The sequence below is a fragment of the Stegostoma tigrinum genome, chromosome 5 (genome assembly GCF_030684315.1).
Source record: "Stegostoma tigrinum isolate sSteTig4 chromosome 5, sSteTig4.hap1, whole genome shotgun sequence".
In the NCBI taxonomy this organism is placed as follows: Eukaryota; Metazoa; Chordata; class Chondrichthyes; order Orectolobiformes; family Stegostomatidae; genus Stegostoma; species Stegostoma tigrinum.
Genome location: NC_081358.1, coordinates 7433732 through 7454991, shown reverse-complemented (window position 1 = coordinate 7454991; position 21260 = coordinate 7433732). Strand labels below are relative to the sequence as shown.

General features: G+C 40.8%; 1 protein-coding gene across 21 annotated transcripts in view; it reads left to right on the top strand.

The window, feature by feature from the left end:
* LOC125451860 (cAMP-regulated phosphoprotein 21-like) overlaps positions 1-21260 on the top strand; it is a 405355-nt gene that overhangs the window by 195875 nt on the left and 188220 nt on the right. For 15 of the 21 annotated variants that reach the window (XM_048529526.1, XM_059645782.1, XM_059645784.1 and 12 more), the window contains one exon: positions 14573-14743. The gene's annotated coding sequence lies outside the window, so the exon portion shown is untranslated. The other 6 variants (XM_059645788.1, XM_048529533.1, XM_059645789.1 and 3 more) reach the window with 4 other exon arrangements.

Below are 21260 nucleotides of genomic sequence, written 5' to 3'. Positions count from 1 at the left end.
TGGATGGGATCAGGCTGCATCTCTGGGCTGTTCGCTCACTGTCACTGTGCTCAGTTCCTTTGACCACACCTGGATGTTTAACTTGCCTTTTTGTACTTTGACCCCTTCAGTAGGCATTATAAGGCTCATATTATTTCTGTCTTGTCTTGCTGGTTATTGCAGACATAACAGAAGGAAGCTTGTCATGGTTGTCAGCAGCTTCCAGTTAGTCAGGGGGTCCGGACGCAGAGAGCCAAGGACTTGGAAATGGTCACTCAGTCTCTCCGGGCAGTCAGAGTCGGGATGCTCTCCAGATAAAGGGTGAGGGTGTAGGTGTAGAGTGTACCAAGCAAGGGAGTAGGCACTGCAGAAGGCATGCAGGCTTAGTGGTGTTAGTGGTTTAGTGAGCAGTGAAGATGTTGCAGACAGCAGTGAGAGAGGAAGAGTTGCCTTGGTGGGAGGTGAGTACACTAGCAGAGGTGGAGTGAATGTGACGTATCTGAAAGAAGATGTTGACACTTAAGCTAGTGAAACAGAAGAAGTTGCTGACCTTCTTCCTACATGGCTGAGAATTCCAACAGAAGGTTGAGACTACTTTAACCTCGGCAGTGACCTCAGATCAGGCTAGCGTGGACTGGTGTCACGGCTTTGGCTACAGGTCCTAGGGGACAAGGAAGCCCCACCTCTGCACTATGTCATCCAGCAGGACTTCCAGGTCCCTGCCAGTACAGCGAGGTGTTTATTGCCTCCTGTCTACGATATGCACGGCAAATGTCAGGAACCACACATGGCTGCTCCAGACTGACAGTGCTTGAGAACTGTCTTTTAAAGATGGCCCAGGAACATGGGATGCCAATTAATTCCAGGATATCCACTGAGTTGCGAGTTTTTCTGTGAGGCTATAGCATGTGGTAAAATGGGGCTGGAAACGCACATGATATATGAATAGGTCATGATAGTTAATGAGGTGAATTTGGAAAGATTCAGCAAGTAAGCTCATTTGGTTACATGGTGGAAATCCCTGCCAAAATATCCCCACTTTGTTTGAAATTGTAATAGTCAGCCCATTGTGCGAACACTCTGAGCACCAGAGGTCGTCTGAAATACCTAGTTGAGGAGCAATCAATAAAAAAATTCCTTTTATCTTGGTGGAACCATCAAGCAGATGGCATGAGCACTCATAGAACATAGAACATAGAACAATACAGCGCAGAACAGGCCATTCGGACCTCAAATGTTGCACCGACCTGTGAACTAATCTAAGCCCCTCCCCCTACACTATCCCGTCATCATCCACCCCACCTCATAAGTATCCATAAGTTGAAAATTATTCCCTTCTGTCTTATCTTCACTAAGAATTTATCACCTATGCAGAAAAACCTCTAAAATGTGATCTACTATTAAAATGAATTCATACAGAAGCAAAGCCATTTGCAATACTTTTGAGAAGAAGGCTCTCAAAGCTGCAGATTTGGTTAACAAATTATGTTTGTAAGTTTGTTTCATCGTGATATTGACTACACTGGGAGGCTTGGTCTATACAGATATTGACTACACTGCAAAGCTTGGTCTATACAGATATGAATTTTTTATTCCAAATTTATAGATAGTTATTAACCTGTGAGGAACATTCAATTTGATGCAAGTTGCCCTTGTATGCCACTTGCTTTGTTTTATTTAAGAACATCATGTTGTAAATAAATACTCTGCATGATCTCAAGACATGTCAAACAACCTGACAGTTAACCAAATATTTTGAAGCTGAATTATTGCTTAAAATGTGGAGAAACAGCGATGGCACACAAACAGCAATGAGATTATAACTATAATCTGTTTTTTGGTCAAATATGTTGAGGGATAAATGTTGAATGGGACATCAGAAGAACTCCGCTATTCATCTTCATAGACTGGAATAGGATCTTTCATATCCTCCTTAGAGAGTATAGAGGACCTCACGCCCGTGATTTATCTGAATGACTGCAGTGCCTGCCATAAAAACAAGTGGCTGTGGTGCGCTAAATTAGAACAACACGTAGAAATGTAGAAAATAGGAACAGGATTAGGCTATTCGGCCTTTTGAGTCTATTCCACTATTCAATATGATCGTAGCTGTTCATCTTTTACTGCCTTACATCATTTACTGCTATCTTAAACATTAAATTATTGCAGCAAAAGTATTGCAGATTTCTTTTAGTTGGAAGTGGAAGCCAAACTACTCCTTTTTACCTCTCCTTGTGGTTGTGAATCATCCTTCAAAAATAGATGAGATGAGCCACAGATGTATTAATGATTAGTTTATGAACTTCCACAATTTCATGCATAGATGGCCACGCATTGCACCTCACAGTTGAAAATGATGAAGATTCAAATTCAGTCCTAAACAAGTTCTTGTTTCGTGAATTCAAAATTCTATCGAACTTTGCTTTGAAAGTGCAGATGATTTAAGTGGATGGCCCCTTTAATTTTATTTTTGCATAGCCACATGCACTCTGTAACTTAAAGGCACCAAATTGCATGCGCCTTGTTAGGGGCATTCAGATTGCTGCATATACACCTTCAAGGGAACTTTAATTGAAGTAATTTGAAAGTTCTATATTTAGTTCAAATCATAATTACCACTTCATCCCACAATCTTTATTCCATACAGCTTATATCAATCATCTATGACATTATTTTGGCGTATATCTGAAACAATACATAGATTGCCAGTATCATTGGATCAGAGAGGGACTATGACAGTTTCTAAATGTGAAATGTGCAGTTAAACTTTAAAAACAGTGGGTGTCAAATTTCAATATCTTTTTGGTCTACTCCCTGTGGAAATTAGGAGATAGAAGTCAGCACAAGTCCAGGATAGATTAATACTGTCTGTATTGTGGACCTTTGTCAAGGGAAGAATCCCATTATTTCTTATAATGGCACACAGGTCAGAGAGGTTGAGAATTCCCTGCACTGGGTTCATCCACCTCCTTGGTCTCTTTGGACTCAGCTTAACTTTGAAGTCCTGCCTGATGATCAGAGTCTTAGCTCAAAAGAAAGTGGTTATGGTTGTTGGAAGTCAGTCATCTCAGCACCAGGACATCTCTGCAGGAGTTCCACATGAGAGTACCTTCAGCTGCTTCATCAATGGCCTACCCTCCGTCATAATTTCAGAAGTGGGGATGTTTGCCAGTGATTACACAATGTTCAGCACCATTCATGGCTTCTCAGAGATTGAAGCAGTCCAAGTTCAAATATATCAAGACCTGGGTAGTATCCAGGCTTGGGCTGAAAAGTGACATGTCACATTTTTACCACATAAGCACTAGCCAAATATGAAATCTAATTTGCAAGCATTGGACTGCTGATCCCTTTCACATTTGATGAGATTATCATTGCTGAATTCCTCATTGTCATGTCCTGGAGTTACCATTCATCAGAAGTTGAACTGGACTAATCATATAATATATATAGCTACTAGAGCAAATCAAGGGCTACTAATCCTGGAGTGAGTACTAACTTCATGGTACCCCAAAGCCCATCAGCATCTATAAGGAACAAGTCAGGAGTGTGATGGAATACTCCCTACTTCTCTAGTTGAGTGCAGCCCCAACAACACTCAAGAAGCATGACACCATCCAGGACAAAGCAATCCACTTGATTGACTCAGTGTCATCAAACATTCACTTCCTCCATGTCTGATACTCAGCAGCAGCGGTCCTGGACAGGTTTGTCTCACTGAGGCAAGGAAGGGATGGCAAGATGAAGGAAATTTGGACGACAAGACATGTTGAACATCTAGTCAAGAGAAAGAAGGAAATTTACTTAAGGTTGAGGAAGCGAGGATCGGACAGGGCTCTAGAGGGCTACAAGGTAGCCAGGAATGAACTGAAGAATGGACTAAGGAGAGCTAGAAGGGGGTATGGAAAAGCCTTTGCGGGTAGGATCAAGGAAAACCCCACGGCTTTCTATACTTATGTGAGGAACAAGAGGATGGCTGGAGTGAGGGTAGGGCCAGTCAGGGATAGTGGAGGGAACTTGTGCGCGGAGTCAGAGGGGATGGGGGTGGACCTTAATGAATACTTTGCTTCAGTATTCACCAGTGAGAGGGACCTTATCGTTTGTGAAGACAACATGAAATAGGCAGATATGCTCGAACAGGTTGATGTTTGGAAGGACGATGTGCTAGAAAGTTTGCAAAACAGATAACTCCTCTGGGCCAGACGGGATATACACAAGGTTACTACGGGAAATGAGGGAAGAGATTGCTGCCCTTTTGGCCACTGGAGTAGTGCCAGAAGATTGGAGGGTGGCAAATGTCATTCCCTTGTTCAAGAAAAGACATAGGGATAATCCTGGGAATTACAGACCAGTCAGTCTTTCCTCTGTGGTGGGCAAATTATTGGGGAGGATTCTGAGAGATGGTATTTATGATTATTTGGGAAAGAGCAGCTTGATTAGAAATAGTCAGCATGTCTTTCTGAGGGACAGGTCATGCCTCACAAACCTGAGTGAATTCTTTGACAATGTGACAAAACATATTGATGAAAGTAGAGCTTTGGATGTGGTGGATATGGATTTTAACAAAGCATTCGATAAGGTTCCCCATTGTAAGTTCATTCAGAAAGTAAGGAATCACGGGATTCAGGGAAATTCGGCTGTATGGATACAGAATTGGCTGTCCAATAGACGATGAAGGGTGGTAGTAGATGGAAAGCATTCAGCCTGGAGCTTGGTGATCAGTGGTGTTCCGCAGGGATATTTTCTGGGACCTCTGCTCTTTGTGATCATTATAAATGACTTGGATGTGGAAGTGGAAAGGTGGGTTAGTAAGTTTGCCGATGACACAAAGGTTGGTGGAATTATGGACAGCGTGGAGAGCTGTTGTTGGTTGCAATGGGACATTGACAGGATACAGAGCAGGACAAAGAAGTGGCAGATGGAATTCAACCCAGAAAAGTGTGAAGTGATTCATTTTGGAAGGTCAAATTTAAATGCAGAATACAGGGTTTAATGGCAGGATTCTCGGCAGTGTGGAGGAACAGAGGGATCTTGTGGTCCACGTCCATAGATCCCTCAAAGTTGCCACCCAAGTTGACAGGGTTGTACAGAAGGCATATGGTGTGTTGGCTTTCATTGGCAGGGGGATTGAGTTTAAGAGCCGCGAGGTTATGCTGCAGTTCTATAAAACTCTGGTTAGACCACACTTGGAATATTGTGTTCAGTTCTGGTCGCCTCATTATAGGAAAGATAAGGAAGCTTTAGAGAGGGTGCAGGGGAGATTTACTAGGATGCTGCCTGAACCGGAGGGCAGGTCTTGTGAGGAAAGCTTGAGGGAGCTAGGGCTCTTTTCATTGGAGAGAAGAAGGATGAGAGGTGACTTGACAGAAGTGTACACGATAATGCGAGGCATAAATAGAGTGGATAGTCAGAGACTTTTTCACAGGGTGGAAATGACTGCTACAAGGGGACATAATTTTAAGGTGACTGGAGGAAGGTATGGGGAGATGTCAGAGGTAGGTTCTTCCCACAGAGAGTGGTGGGTGCATGGAATGCACTGCCAGCAGTGGTAATAGTATCAGATAAATTAGGGACATGTAGCAACTCTTGGATATGCACATGGATGATAGTATAATGTAGGGTTTGCAGGTTAGTTGATCTTAGTAGGATAATAGGTTGGCACAAAATTATGGGGCAAAGGGCCTGTACTGTGCTGTACTGTTCTATATTTTTGCACCTACAAGATGCGCTGCTGAAATTTGTCAACAGGATGATATTGGAACACCTACCAAACCCATGTCCATTTTTGCTGAGAAGCTCTCTGCCCATTTTAGCAAGGACTAAATTTCCTCCTTGCTTCTCATAAACAAGATACATTGGGGGAGAGCACACATTCCTCATGTCTGCCTTGTACCCATCCAAGTCCCTCCCCTCCCCTCCTTATTCTAAGCTAATACATAGTAGCATTTTTAACATTGGAGGACAGTGGTAAGAACAATTCATATTGGTGACACAGCTAGTCCATGTTTGTCCAATCTGTGCTGTGACATTTTTGTTTGAGAGAAATGTTTGCCAGTATTTTGGGAACGGGAGTAGGTGATGAAACCTAACGTAATACATCCATGTCACATTGTGCCATCTCATGTACCTCTGAGCAAGCACCCTGCATGCACTCTGTTCCAACTTACACCTCTCTGCCCAATCCCATCGTCCATATTCCTTCCACAAGGAAATCCTCCTCTGCCCCGCCATTGCCTTTAAAGCCCAAATGCCAACATTGTCCCAACATGTGACCCCACCTATTACCCCTTATATCCTCGATACCACTCACTCAGTATATACCATGGGCAGACTCCACCAGCTGTAAAATAAAATAAAGTTGTAAGTGCCTATTGATGAGTTCATGATTTGAAGAAAAGCTCACATTGATTAAAAAAAGCCCATTCAATACACTTAAATTCCATAAAGTGCTTAATCCCTTTCAGAAACAAACATTTATTTCAAGCACTTAATCTCTTAGAACCATTTATATTCATAGCCCCACATAAAGACTTGGAGCCATGAAACGCTCAACATATGAGCACCACAACACTAAGAGTCATAGGTTGTGGAACTGGTGATACAGCATTGATTCTATAATGATATTCTCAGGCTTCAGTCAACAAACAGTTTAGTGAAATTAAAAGCTTTTTCTTCAACTGCAATATTTTTGCTTGACTGCTTGGTAGTTCCCACTAACACTATTTACGCACATTGTGTCTAATTATAAGGATCCCAAAGGGTAGCTGACCTCTCCCAAAAGGGACACAGGATTTGTCCAAAAATATATATTAACATTTTAGAAGGGCACAGTGAAACTTCCTACCAATCATCTGCCATCGATTAGCCCCACTTGCCTGGTAACCTATTCTCCCCACATTCATCTGATATCTGTAACCTACATCCAGTTGGTACCCGTTCTCTCCAAGCATCTGCAGCTCTCACTCATATGGCAGCTGTTGCTGCCATCCACCTGCCAACCTATCCCCATGTTTTGTTCATGTGCCTAATGACTTTAAGTCATGTTTTGCACATCCCACTGACAAAATTTGCATCTGTTTGCATGGGTGTATTAGCTACAACCAGCACACCCATTCTCCTCTGCTGGGTTTGAGGGAGTTACAGCCAGAATCTGGATGCTAGCACCATTCTGGCTAAACTGGGAGCTCCCTTTGTGCTCACAGAAGTCCAGGCTATGTTGTTTACAAATTTGATTTTCTAATGGAGATGAAAAATTCAAATTCTCTCACAGGTTTTTGTTGAATATCCATAGCGCGCAAAATGTTGTTTAAAATTGGTAAAATTAAAATAGCATGAGATGTTTAAGCGAATATACTTTTATATTACTCAGAATTACATTGGCATGACTCCTCACCATGGCCACAGTTTGAAAAAAAAATACAGCACAAGACTTGGTTCAACAAATAGTCACCAAGAACGGGCCTTTGTTTAGAAAAATCAGAAACAAAAAAGAAAATCCTTCATGGAATTTCAGATACTTTTATTTTCAGTGCCTGTACATCTGCTTGTAAGTAACAGCTATTGTTGAATGGATTTAATAACACAAGAGATCTGGGGTACATTGTTTTGTTGCAGCATTCACAAACTCTCCCATCATGAACTCATTTATAATTTGCCCAGGAGTAATATTTTTAGCTATACTGTCGCTTGGCATGCCATGCCACACATTTATTACTGAGTAGAAATATGATCCCAAATTTAGTTTTCACCAATTTTCAATTGAAATTCATGATAACATTTTTAAAATTGTGACCAAATCTTCAAAATGGAGAAGATCACCTGAAGTTTCCCCAGATTTTTTAAAATGGTTCTGCTTACCTATTTTGTTGCATAATTGTCATTCAGAAAACATTGTAAGAATACCTTGAGATGCAGACCTGTTGTCAGCAATGTTCTATTGTGGAGGAGAACATGTATGTAGGATCTAAGGGAAAGGGGCAAATTGGATTCAAAAATGGCTTAGAGGCTGGAAACAAAGGGTTAAGGCCAGCAAGTATTTTGTAACTAGAATACTATTTATAGCAAGGTCTCTTAAGGCTTAGTGCTTGGTGTGAAATGTAAGATTGCATCCAAGTCAGACACTATCCTGGCTTGGAGTGATAGTGTTCCTCCTTCACTATCAATGGGCTCTGAAACTACCACCCAGTTCCCACCATCACCAATCATACAGAGGGTGTACCCACATCACTTCGAAATAGGAGAGACCCCACCATCGCCATTTAGCGAGGGGCAATAATTACTGACTTTACCAACAATCGTGAGAACAAATCAAAAACAGGCCAATGAAATACCACATTATCCACACTGTTCTTTCAGTGAGTTTATCACCATTTCTAAGCTATTCAGAACTGACAGAAATAAGTGAAAAATCAGTCCCTTGGTGTCTGAGACTACCTTGATTATTTTGAAGTAGTTTATAGTTTATTAACATTCTGGAACTACTACATGCATGTTGAAGCTTTTGAGATTGTTTAAATTTGCGAGGTAAGGATTTGCATTTTTTTCTCCCATTTGAGTTTTTTTGTGAATTCTTTTGTGATCTGTTCTTCAGTGCCGACATCCCAAATTTTAAAATCTTCCATGACCAAACCTCCCTCTCATCCCTGCCTCCTTGACCTGACACAATCTATCCATCTTCTCTCCCACCTATCAAGTCCAAGGCATTTATAAGAAACAAACAATTCCTGATTTGAATACTGGTCCCTGGGGGACCCCAGTAGATGCTTTCCTCCAATCTGGATAAAATTTCACTCTTGCTATGTCTACCTATAAACCAGTTGATTTTGTATTCAAGTTACTATCATCTATTTAATGTCAATTTTTTTTAAAGGAACCTAGTATGTGGTACTTTAGCAAATATCAGTGGAAAGCTCAAATATGCATTTAATACGACACCTTTGTGAATCCTCTCTGTTACAATAAGCAGAATCTAAATCTACTTTTAAAGCGATAAAAATTCCAAGACTAGAGATAGTAGGAACTGCCAATGCTGGAGTCAGAGACAATACAGCACGAGCTGGATGAACACAGCAGCCCAGGCAGCGTCAGAGGAGCAGGAAAGTTGACGTTTCCGATCAGGACCCTTCTTCAGAACTGGAGAGGGGGAAGGTAGCGCAGAAATAAATAGAGAAAGGAAGGGTGAGGTTGGGGAAGGTAGTTGGCTTGGTAATAGGTGAATGCAGGTGCGAAATGGTGGGGATTGGTCAGTGGGGTGGACGGGGTGGACAGGTAGGAGAGAAGATGGACAGGTTGTGTCAGGTCAAGAAGGCAGGGATGAGAGGGAAGGTTGTTCATGGGGGATTTTAAAACTGGTGAATTCCAAGTTTAGGCAATCAGGCTGTAGCTCCCAAATTGGAATATGAGGTTTTGCTCCTCCAGTATGTCATTGAGACACTGGAGGAGGCCCAGGATGGACATGTCACCCAGGGAGAGGGAGGGGGAATTAAAACGGTTCACAACCGGGAATTTGTTGCATACAAAGCCTAGATGCTCCATGAAGCGGTGCCTGAGTCTGCATTTGGTCTCACCGATGTAGAGGAGGCCACAACAGGTACAGTAGACCAGGTTGGAGGATGTACAGGTGAACCCGTCTGAGGTGAAAGGTTTGTTTGGTGCTTTGAATGGGGGTGAGGGGAGGCGGTATCGGGGCAGGTGTAGCACTTCCTGCTGTTGCAGGGAAAGGTGTCGGGGGCTGGTGGGGTTAGTGAGGAGTGTGGAGTGGATGATGGAGTCGCGGAGTGAGCGGCCCCTATAAAATGCAGGTAGGGGTGGTGAGGAAAATATCTCTTTGACCTTGGGGTCAGACTGTAGGAGGCGGAATTGGCGGAGAGTAATATGCTGGATGGGATGTGGAGACTGGTAGGTGACAGGTGAGGACCAGAGGATTCTGTCTTTATTTATGTTGGTGGGGCAGGAGGTTTGAGGGTTAAGGTGTGGGAAACGCAAGAAATACGGTTTTTGATCATCAGAGGGGAAAGTTTGCGGTTCTTGAAATAGGAGGACATCTGGGCTTTTTACATAAACATTATGAAACAATATATGACACAAAGTCTCACAAGGCACATTTAAGAATGTATTTGAGGAAGAAATTGAGGTAGGGAGTTGTAGGAAGGGGTTCCTAGAGCTTCGGGTCTTGGCTACAGAAGACTCTGCCATTAATGGTTGTGTCATTAAAAGCAGCAATGACGTAAGATAATCAGTGTGCTTGTAACATGGCTCATTTGTGCTTGCTAAAAGTGGCATACATTCAAATGAGGTATCTGTTCCCTGCAGCCTAAAGGGATATGTTCAAACGTTGGACATTTTTTGACATAACTAGGAGCATGGGGAGCCATTGCATTTTCCATAGCAACAATGCACCCAATTTGAGTAAACTTGCCAATAAACTAGTACCCTTTTTACTTGAAGCATAAATTACTGTGATCATTTGAAATTTGGCAATCTTGCATTTGCCGTGATGAGCACAAGATGAATGCTTCAGCAACGTGCGTCTCTTTTCAGAAATAAATTTGTGCTATAGAAGTACTCAGCACAAGTTACACTCGTCACAAGCCTTCTGTATGATTACGTAGCTGATGCAGACTTTATTTCCCAGTCTGTTTCCGTGACAATGGTAGAATGTGCTCGCAGCCCACCTTGCAGCTGTCTCTGCATTTTTGACAGATGGCTGCCTTTATCCATTTTGACAGAAACAAAACCTGATTATTTCTAAGTACCTCGAAATTAGCAACAGCTTCATAACTGTTTTCTCAATTGTTTGCTGTTCCAATGTAAGTGTTACTTCAGGATGTGCTCAGTGAAATATCTCTCATACTGTATTCTCCACTGGGTGAATGCTGTCAGGTCGTGAAGTGAAATAATTAATTAGCATATCTCCAAACTTGAATCAGATTGAACTATGCAGTTCTTCTTGAAACCCCTTGGATTTTTAATCTCGACTGGAAGGAAATTTACCATATGCCAAAGTATTTTTAAACAGTATATTTATAAGAGGTGGATTTGATGTTAGAAAGGTCTTGGTGGATTCACAGTCTCATTTGGGTTTCATTTCTTTCTGATTTATTTCTGCTGTGATTGCATTCCATAGTTTGTGGTAAACTGATCTGTCAACGTTGCTTATGGCAGACAGGTGTGAAGGTTGAGCCTACCGGAAGTAATTTAAGCTCCAACAGTGAGCTTGTCATACCCATGGCTTATGATTTATAAAATGTAGCTGGCATGCATTTCTAATTTGTAATGTTGTTTTACTTTCATGTAGCAATGCCTGTTTCCAGAAAGATGTGACGTTGTTGTAAATGATTTCTCCATTAGCATTAATGTATTTCAAATTTCTATAAGTTTTCCTGATTAATTTCGCAATATGCTGCTATAAAATTGTGTAATTCCATCATAATGAGCCAGCATTTGTAGCTTTTTCTTTCGATTACATCATGTTTTGACATAAATTGATTAAAAACTGTACAGTGTTTAATATACTTTTAATTGCTTTGCGTTACTTCTAGAATGGCAAGGCTTTCTTACATGTTTAATTTAACAGAATGCAAACTTTTTGTGTGACTCCCACAAATGGGTTTTATTGTACATCGTAATTGAGATGAAATGTTTTAACCAAAAGCGATACCAAAAAGAGGCAACATGGTCACAGAGACAAGATATCCTTTTTGTACTCAATTTGGAATTGGTAATTTTCTTCAAAACTGTCAGTATATATTTCACCGTTTATTAGAAATTCCACAAACTCATTGAAGGGTTTACAGGGATGTGGGCCAAAGGCTGGCAAATGGGACTAGATTAATTTAGGATATCTGGTCGGCATGGATGAGTTGGACCAGAGGGTCTGTTTCAGTCCTGTGCATCTCTATGACTCCATGCTGTTGGTAAAATTGGTTCACCCATTCTCTAAAATGAATATCAGGTTATCTCAGTGGATGTGACTTATGTACAGGTCAGAAGGCTGTAAGCTTAAACTGACTGCAGAATCTGATGTACAGAGTTAAGGCTTGCTGTTCAATTTTGAGGGACTGCTGCATCATTACAGCTGCTTTCTTTCAAATGCCATGTTGAATGTAGACTCAATTTGCTATTAAATCAATAGAAAACAGGGAGCTTTTTCCATGTCTGAGGTGTTATATAAATGCAAATTGAATTCCACGGTCCAATTTCGAATTGTGCAAGAACTGGAACAAGATGTTTAGTCTGGTTTTTTTTTTAAATTAAAACATCTGAAGGCAATTATGCATCTCTTGCCAAAATATCTCAACAGATTTATATGTTTCAGTAGCTTCAAAAATAACGTTTATATTTTTGTGGCAAATTTCAGAACCTGATCAAACATTTTTTTCTGAGATAAGCAACATCAATAACTTATATTTACATAATGCCTACAATGCCACAAAATCTCCAAAGACAACCTGCAGGAACAGAGTAAAGCAATGATTGATGGCAAGCCCCTAAGTATTAGGTCAGGTGATCAAAAGCTTGGTCAATGAGAGAGGTTTTAAGGAATGCTTTATAATCATTAATGTTACAGCACAGAAAGAGACCAAATGGCCCATTCTGCGTGTGCTGGCTCTTTCAGAGTGCTATCTAATTAGGTCCATTCCCCTGCTCTTTTTCCATAAACCTGAGTGATGCTACATGCTGAATAAAAATACATGAATAAAGTGTCTGTTGGACCCCATCCCAGAAATTGCGCAAGTCTTTAAAAAATTTATATTGAGCCAACTATCCTTTCTGAAGCAGCACTTAAAATAAAGATGAGCTTTCACATACGTGAGTGAACTGTATGCAAATAGAAAATATGCCGTAGATCTATGATCAGAGTAATGCCACTAAATTTAGCCATAAACTGACACAAATTTAAGTTAGCATGACTTGAAAATAATGGGCTAAATATTTTTGATTGGTGAGTCATCCCTCTAGGACTGAAAGCTGTCCGTGACCCCATACCGTGGCTTAACGGAGCTGTGGAATAGTATTTTCTTGGTGGTGTCAAATAAACAAATTACTTCTAGGGCCACTGTCCAATTGGGTATAGGAACCAATCAGAAAGCTGGATGTTCGCAACTTCATCAGCCCACCAGTAGAGGGCAGCCACCTCTGAAGCTGCAAGAAGAAGGAGAGAATGTCAACTTAGTCATACTTGTAGAGGATGATAATAAGTTTCTTGGTTAGGCTTGCAGACTCATCTGGCCGGCTTGACCTTGAAACTTCTTTGTGCTATTAGAAATTCATGCTTAAGGAACAAAAGTGAGATGGAGAGTTGTAGGGAAGAAATTCCAGAAATTCCACAGCTTGAGGCTAAGTGAACTGAAGGCATGGGCACTAATCCAGAGCAATTATAATTGGGAATGCTCAAAAAGCGTAAATGCTCTTAAGAAGCGTAACCAGAAGGTTTAAGGTCAGACAATATTACAGGGGTAGGCAAAAGTGAGAACATATAGGGATTTGAAAATGGGGATGTGAATTTTAAACTGTGACGTTGCTTGTTCAGGAACTAATGTAGGTCAGCGAGCCCAAGAATGATATGGGAATGGGATTTGCTTTGATCTAAGATGTGGGTGGCAGAGTTTTGAATGATATGAAGTTTACAGAGAACAGAATGGGGAGATCAATGATGAAAGCATTGGAATAGTTGAGTCTAGAGGTAGCAAAGGCATGAATGAGTATTTCAGTAGCAAAATGGCTGAGACAATGTAAATCTTTGATGTTTTGCATGAGCAGAAAATTGCTGGTGATGGTTTTTGGCTGTAAGTAAAATGTTTGTTCTGACTTATCTGTATCAATATTGCTGTATAATATACAAAAGTAATAATAATGAACGCCACAAAAATGGTAATTAAGGGCCTGTGATTCATTCATACTTCATTAGGGGTATATATGACATACCTAAAATGGAAAGCACTGTTGGTTATGTTAAATGTGTACAGAAATTATTGTGAATGATTACATAAACACTGATTTACTGTATTCAGGTGCAACAGACCAATAACATAGGCAATATAATTCATAGAATCAAGAATTATATAATTTTTTTAACTTGATCTCCAAATGCTGGTCAGTAGATTTCATTCAGTTCAATTTGCTCCCCAGTCCTGTGCCTTTATTCTACATGTTGCTACTTTAAAACTCAATAGATATCAACAAACTTTCTAACCAATAGTCATCTATAGTCATTATTTAACATATGACCACTAATGTGGCAAAGAATAGTACAGAATCTTTTATACTTGATTGGGAAAATAGTTATAGGACCTCGAGCAATTCCTGTTCTGTTCACTTTAACAGTATAGATTGCCTGAATGAAAGCAGAACACAACGAGAAATGCGTAATCGTCAAGTGTAAAATGATTGTTAATTTTAGCTCTTTGCGTAGGAGCTGTTATGATTGAACAGCCGTTTCTTGCCTTTATTAGAGAAGCAGCAAGCGGTTTGAGACAGGTGAAGCTAATTCAAACTGTGAAGCAGATTTGCTTCAATAGGTCATTAGTGCAGGAAATCTGCCTCTACTCAAGACTTGCCTTAACCCTTCTGCCGTTTTCATCGTTTCTTTCAGGTTAATGATGGTCCATCAAATCCTCTTTGGGAACAGCATGGAGGTTGTCATTTTGGACTATTGATAAGGACATGGGACTCACTTTGTCATTGATCTATTGTGTTGATTTCAACAGTGAACAGCATCAGACAGAAAACATCAACACACCAACGCAGAAACCGTTCACAGAAGGTAATTCTCATTTCCAAATTGTGAATGTAAAACCTTACTAAGTTTACTGGAATGTAGAATGAGTTAACTTTTAGGTTAATTTTGTGAAAGGAAGCAGAGAGATTTGAAGGCAGTTTGAATTTAGGTTATTAAATAATGCCTTACTTCATTTTTCTATCAATTTCATCAATGTAAAGTCACATATTGTGGATAATGCTTAGCCGATTTGCTGACCTATATATAGCAAAAATGATTTGCAGAACCTGGAATTTTCAAAAAAGTCAGTGATCTCTGGAAAAGTATGCAATAAATTTAGTCTGGTGTTAATGATTTGACCTTTATTCTGATACTTATGTAAATAGTGATTTTCATGATTACAGCTTCTCATCTGTATAAAATAAGCTTTTAAGGTAATGGTAGGGTGGATATACGAGCATACTATGTATTTAGCTCTATTAAATTTTACCACCCAGCAAATCTTTGTAGTTTTTGCTGTCTGTTTGGCCAGAAATGGTGTAGAGAAAAAAATGTTAAATTGTTAAAGTAGTATGCATAATTCTATGTCGAAAAGTAAGTCGTATGTAGCAGAAACAGTGACACAAAATAAATCCATTTGCTTGCATTTATGTTTTGAGAGCTTTGTTTGTACAGTAACTCCACAGTATGGATACATTACTGTCATGAGCTTTTATTTTAATCTGATATGCCATACGCATAATATAGATGATTTTTTTTCCGTTGAAAGCTGTATATGTTGGTAGGAATGTGCATGGGTCAATGGCCAACATTGTTGCAGGCTGATAATCAAAACACTTTTACCAGTTAAATTCAAAACCCACTCCTTGACAACCAAAAGCTCAAAAGATGTATCGTTTTCTACGTTGAATTACCATGTTTTCCTTATTAAGTGTTCTTAAAACAAAATCAATTATCCTTTGTGAATTCTTGTAAAATATAGGATATAAAATAAATTGGTTGGTTTTGTAGTATTTCATGACTTATTCAGAATCCTTCTGTTTTAGCTGCCATTGAAGTTGCATCATCATTCTAAAAAATGTGGATTTGAACTTCTGACTGCAGTTTTTATTTCTATGTAGCATTCAATATGAAATTAACACTGATATTTAGAATTTTAATTTATATTGGATCAAGAGAACTAAATGTTCTCACTATCTAATTTGTCTTGTTAAAGTTGATCATAGAACATGTATAGTTTTACATACATAATCCAACCTAATGTACATTTGAAAGATTCTCAAGATGGTAGCTTTTCCTGGCTGAAAGGGGGCAAGAACCAGCTCCTTTTGCCTAACAGTGATAGCTTTCTTTTCCATCAATCCCACGTTGAGACTGTGCCAATTATTTATACCAAGTCCTTGCTTGGTTTAAGTCTTCATCACTCACATTTTGAAGTTTTTATTTTGTTTTTCAAAGGATTATGTTCTGCAGTGGAACTCATTAAATTCTTTGTTTATTAATATTTCAATCATATTGTTTGCACAAATTGCAGGCATATAGCCAGAAGGAAGCCATTCAGGGCATTGTTCCTGTGCTGGCTGTTGCCCATAACTCTACAAGTCATTCTGCATATGTTTGAGGAGAAGAACATGTGGCTGCCAATGTGCTCTACTACTATTTATTTCTGAAATTAAATATTGTCACATAATTCATCCATTAAGAAAATCACAAGTAACAATGACGTTTGGACAGAATTGACAGAGAAAAATTCATTTTCTCTGTGAGTCTCTCAAGAATTAGATGCCATAAATTTGGCCATCGTTGTTGAAAAAGCTAGAAGAATTTTATTAATTTGCAGGTGTTAAATCTTGAAGCCTGCACCTGTAAATGACATGAAAGTTGATTTTGTGAATTATTTTGAAGATCCATTATACAGGTATTTAAGGATGAGGACCTTTAGCATTGTGAACAAAATGTAGGGATGTGAAAATAAGGATGACTGCTGTTTTAACAATCCAGAACAAGCTCACCAAGGCCAAGGGGTACTATATGCTCCTATGAAGTTGTGAAATGTAGCTGTCACCTTAGCATTAACAGGTCCCTTCCTGAGTTCTACAAACAACACAATGCATCTTGCTGTGATACCTGCACCGAATGAGATTCAGGTGCACCATCCTGTTTTTCACAGTCAGCCACTCCCAACATACTTCATTGTATGCTTCCCATTGAGATTACAATGCCCGAAAATTGCTGTTCAGCTAGGACCCCATCGAATAATTAGGGTGACCTGACGTTGTTCTTGGTGTTGGGGCCACCCACTGTGGTGAATGGCCCTGATTTCCTGCCTGTCTTTTTGAATTTGCGTGGGTTGGGAGAGCAATGGGAGTACAGTTGAGAATGGATCGGGCAAAACATGTACAAATGTGGAGTTAAACAACCTAAAGCTGAACCTGTGACCTTAATGCACAGAACCGCCAACCTGCAGGAACCCAGCAGAAGCTCAACCCACCTAACTCTGTAAATATCAGAATGAGAGATCAACTTGTAGTATACAAACATTGAGTAAAAAACAGGATTTCTCTGTGGCAGGATTGACCAATTTCAGATAATTCACACATCGAATAGCCATTAATGCCCAAATCAGCTTGGGACTGCTAAAGCTAGTTTTATGGTCCCTGGGCTAAGAAAGGGAGGGAGAGGGATCATCCCTAACCTGTTGTAAAGTTCTGATATGCTTGTCCATATGTATGTTTATCTTTGATGCCCGTCCCTCACGCTTGAAGAGCCTGATGGTGGCCTTTGTGTGGCCTCATCAACAAATAATTCCCAATTAGGCAACCATTAGCTCAATGCGAGCCACTGCTTTCAGAATGGAAAGAAGAATTAAAGCAAAAAGACAACATAACTGTAAATAGCCAGTGTTGCATATTACTTGAGGCGGATCCTGACAATATTGATTCCAAAAGGGTGAGTAGGCCCTGACACGGTGGGAACAGTGGTTGGGGAAGTAGCAGTTCTGTGATTACCAAAAGTAAGTTCAGCAGGTCGGTCAGTGTATTTTAGTTTTAATTCAGTCACTGCATTGCCTATTTCCAGGTTTCTCGACTCATTAGTATGAAGGTAACCCACATTTTAACTTTGTTAGTGAGAGGGACATGCCAAGCTTTTAGCTTTTAGAACAAAACAAACTGACAATGCATTCCACAAGTTGACCAGTTGTGCCTCCATTTCTGGATGAGATTCTGGGGTACTCTTTTCTCCTGGGGAGGAGTGATTTGCTGGTGAAACAGGTGGCCAGAAGAGGTCCATAAAGCCAGCAGTAGGGGTATAGTGTCATGCTTATGGATTCAATGTTGAAAGTGATTTTCCTACTAATTAGGAGAGGAAAGTTAATATGTTCACCAATATTCTGATATATATTTAGATGCCCCGGTCTGAATTTTCACTGTTCAAGCTTTCAGGTGCAAACAGCTTTCAGTCCATGACATCATTTGTGACTCCTCAGATACTGAAGCTACACATAGAATGGCTCCAAGAACAGATCAGAAGCTGGGGATACTGCAGCAAACAACTCACCTCCTGACTCCCCAAAGCCTCTTCACTATCTACAAGGCAGGCCTCAGGAGTGTGACACAATTCCAACAGTACTCAAGAAGCTTGACACCATCCAGAACAGAAGACTGCACCACATCCACAAGCATCTACTCGCTCCACCACCGATGCTCAGTAGCAGCAGTGTGTACTATCTACAAGATTCACTGCAGAACTTTGCCAATGATCCTTAGACAACACCTTCCAAACCCACAACCACTTTCATTTACAAAGACAAAGGCAACATACCTGACACATAGGAAGATGGCTGTGTTTGTGGGAGGTCAATCATCTCAGTTCCAGGACATCTCTACAGGAGTTCTTCAGGGTAGTGTCCTAGGTCCAACCATCTTCAGCTGCTTCATCAATGACCTTCCCTCCATCATAAGGTCAGAAATGGGAACGTTTGCCAATGATTGCAATGTTCAGCACCACTTGCAACTCCTCAGATGCTGAAGCAGTCCATGTCCAAATGCAGTGAGATCTGGACAATATCCAAGCTTGGGCTGACAATTGACAAGTGACACTTGTGCCACACAAATGCCACCAATAAGATACAATCTAACCACTGCCCCTTGACATTCAGTGGTGTTCCCATCACTGAATCCCCCACTATCAACATCCTGGAGGGGGTTACCATTGACCAGAAACTCAGCTAGACTCACCACATTAACACAGTGGCCACAAGAGCAGGCCAGAAGCTGGGAATACTGTGGTGAGTAACTCACCTCCTGATCCCTCAAAGCCTGTCCACCATCTACAAGGCACAAGTCAGGAGTGTGATGGAATACTCCCCACTTGCCTGGAGTGCAGCTCCAACAACACTCAAGAAGCTTGGCACCATCCAAGATAAAGCAGCCACTTGATTGGCACTCCATCTACAAACATTCCCTCCCTCCACCACAGATGCTCAGTTGCAGCAGTGTGTACTATCTACAATATGTGCTGCAGAAATTCACCAAAGATCCTGAGACAGCACCTTCCAAACCCATGACCACTTCCACCTAGAAGGACAAGGGCAGCAGATATATGGGGACATCATCCACCTCTAAGTTCCCCTCCAAGCCACTCACATCCTGACTTGGAAATATATCACCGTTCCTTCACTGTCACTAGGTCAAAATCCTGGCATTTCCTCTCAAAAGACATTGTGGGTCAAACTACAGCACATAGATTGCTGTGGTTCAAGAAGGCAGCTGATCAACACCTTCTCAATAGCAACCAGGTATGGGCAATAAATGCTGGCCAGCCAGCGATGCCCAAGTCCCACGAGTGAGTTAAATAAAATAGTGTTAGTCTCAGTAATGATGACTATGAAGCTACCTGATTGTCACCAAGATCCATCTGGTCTATAACTTTTAGGGAAGGAAATCTGCCACTCTTATCCGGTCTGACCCGCATGTGACTCCAGGTTTACAGCAGAGTGGTTGATTCCTAACTACCCTCTGAAATGGCTGAGCAGGCTGTGTTGATGTTTGTGTCATACCACGGTAGAAAAACCAAATTAGAATAAAATAGGATGGACCTCTTGGCATCAATATTAGCATTAAATATAATAAAAACACACCCCTGTTGAGTTGACCGTGCAAAGGTTTCTCAGTAACATTTGTGTGCTGAGCCAAAGGCAAAGTAGGGTAATGTTGCTGAGGTGAAAATATGCAGTCTTAGTGATTTATTGATGCAGAAATATGTATTTGGATGCTCACCTCATGGTCAAAAATGATAATAAGATTATGAACAGACTGATTTAATCTCTGACTGTTGTCAGTGAGAGAGTTGGAAATGGTGGCCAGGGAATAATGTAAGGATAGGGGACCAAAAGCAATGGCTTCAGTCTTCCCGATATCAAAGTGAGAGAAACCTGTGCTCACCCAGTACGCGTTTTCAAATAAGCAACCTGATAATGTAGACAAAGTGGAGAAGTTAGGAAAGGTGACAATATAATAGAGCGGTGTGTCCTAGTTTTTCAAAAAAAAATTTGTTACGGTGTGAATATCAGAGTCCAGGCCATTATTTGTCCAGGCCCATCCCCGACTGCCCCCAAGAACATTCTCACACCTCCGCAATCCATGGTGATGTTTGGTGGGGAGTTTCAAATGGTGTGCAGCTTGAAAGGGCATTTACTGGGTGTTGTGCTCCTATGCATCTGCTGCTTTTGTCCTTCATTTTGGCACAGGTCATGGCTTTGCTGTGTGCTTTTGGTGCAGTCTTATCAAGCTGCTGCAGCACGTTGCTGGTCAGAATGAGTGGTTAAATTAGCGCCGGGGTGTCAGTAAAGCTTCATCCTGATTACTCTTGGGTGTTGGAGTTGGACTCATGCAGGTAGGTGAACGGTTTCCATCACACTTCTGACTTTGTGCCTTGTACTTGATGGACCGGCTTTAGGATGTCAGGAGGTGAGTTGCTCACTGCACATATGAGAAAACTAATGCCATGCTTTCAATTAATGTTGCACGGAGGCATTACAAAGATGGGAAATAATTGGGGAAAGGGCAGGTCCTAGGTAGACATTGGAGGTGATGGTTTTGAAGCAGGAAGAAAAGCCATTGTGATTGGTCCTTTGAGTAAAGCAGGGAGAAAGGAATGGAACCAGAAGGGAACAGTTCCATTCGACTGCATGACAGTGGAGTGGCATTGGAGGAACTGAGAATAACCACGTGAAAAGCTGCGGTCAGGTCAAGAGTGAGGAAGAGTAAAAAAATAGTCATTTTGACTTTAATAAAAGGCTTTTCAGTCCTGCAACAGGGCCGGAAATATGATTGAATGGATTCCAATGGAATTTTGAGAAAGTTGGGCACAGATTTGGGAGGTGACAACATTTAGAGAAGAGTGATATTAGAGATAGGGGAGCAATTTTCAAGGACTGTGGAGATGAAGACTATTTTTCTGAGGAAAGGGATGATGATGCAGAAAAAGAAACCATCTGAAAACGTTTACTGTATTAATTAGCATGATTCTGAAGAGGGAAATTTGAAAAGTTAGCATTTAG